At 48.9% G+C, this 1,007-nt stretch overlaps 3 non-coding genes across 3 annotated transcripts; all 3 read left to right on the forward strand.

Annotated features, from left to right (window-relative positions):
* The first annotated feature begins 1 nt into the window (after position 1).
* Positions 2 to 73, forward strand: Pmar_PMAR012105. Its single transcript has one exon. It is a non-coding gene; the product is annotated as a tRNA-Arg (tRNA).
* A 300-nt stretch (positions 74 to 373) lies between these two features.
* Positions 374 to 446, forward strand: Pmar_PMAR012106. Its single transcript has one exon. It is a non-coding gene; the product is annotated as a tRNA-Arg (tRNA).
* Positions 447 to 781: 335 nt separating this feature from the next.
* On the forward strand, positions 782 to 854 carry Pmar_PMAR012107. Its single transcript has one exon. It is a non-coding gene; the product is annotated as a tRNA-Arg (tRNA).
* Positions 855 to 1,007: the final 153 nt, after the last annotated feature.

The raw sequence follows: 1,007 nt of genomic DNA on the forward strand, positions 1-1,007 counted from the left end.
TGGTCTCGTGGCTAATGGATAAGGCGTTGGTCTTCGGAACCAAAGATTGTGGGTTTGAGTCCCATCGAGATCGTCTCCACGCCGGGAAGCGCCCATATACGGATGCCACAGGCCTTACAGATGTCGATGTTGATTGTATACCCTTGTGACTCGTCGGGATACATGCTAAGGCTAAGGGTACAAGAAGATTGTTGGTCTGCCAACGAACGATCTCCAATGAATTGACCTCATTGAAAACACTATGTAATGGAGGCCCCTCTATGAGGAGCAAGAGTTTTGTGATCTATTCAGCGTCTCGAATGCGAAATCATGTGTGCCGTTAAGTCAGTGTTGCGCGTAGTGACGAGATAGTGGGGTAAATCTCAAGTTCATTGGTCTCGTGGCCTAATGGATAAGGCGTTGGTCTTCGGAATCTAAGACTATGGGTTCGAGTCCCATCGAGATCGCCTCTACGCCGGGAAACGCCCATATACGGATGCCACTGGCCGTACAGATGTCGATGTTGATTGTATACCCTTGTGACTCGTCGGGATACATGCTGAGGCTAAGGGTACAAGAAGATTGTTGGTCTGCCAACAAGCGATCTCCAATGAATTGACCCCTTTAAGAACACTATGTAATGGAGGCCCCTCTATGAGGAGCAAGAGTTTTATGATCTATAATGGAGGCCCCTCTATGAGGAGCGAGAGTTTTGCGATCTATTCAGCGTGTCGGATGGGAGACCATGTGTGCCACGAAGTCAATGGGGCGCAGGGATGGTGGGTCAAATCTCAAGTTTATTGGTCTCGTGGCCTAATGGATAAGGCGTTGATCTTCGGAACTAAAGATTGTAGGTTCGAGTCCCACCGAGATCGTCTTCATGCCGGAAAGGGCTCATATACGGATGCCACTGGCCGTACAGATGTCGATGTTGATTGTATACCCTTGTGACTCGTCAGAGTACATGCCGAAGCTGACGGTACAAGAAGATTGTTGGTCTGCCAACAAGCGATCTCCAATGAATTGAC

Source organism: Perkinsus marinus (assembly GCF_000006405.1).
Source record: "Perkinsus marinus ATCC 50983 genomic scaffold scf_1104296977014, whole genome shotgun sequence".
Lineage (NCBI taxonomy): Eukaryota > Perkinsozoa > Perkinsida > Perkinsidae > Perkinsus > Perkinsus marinus.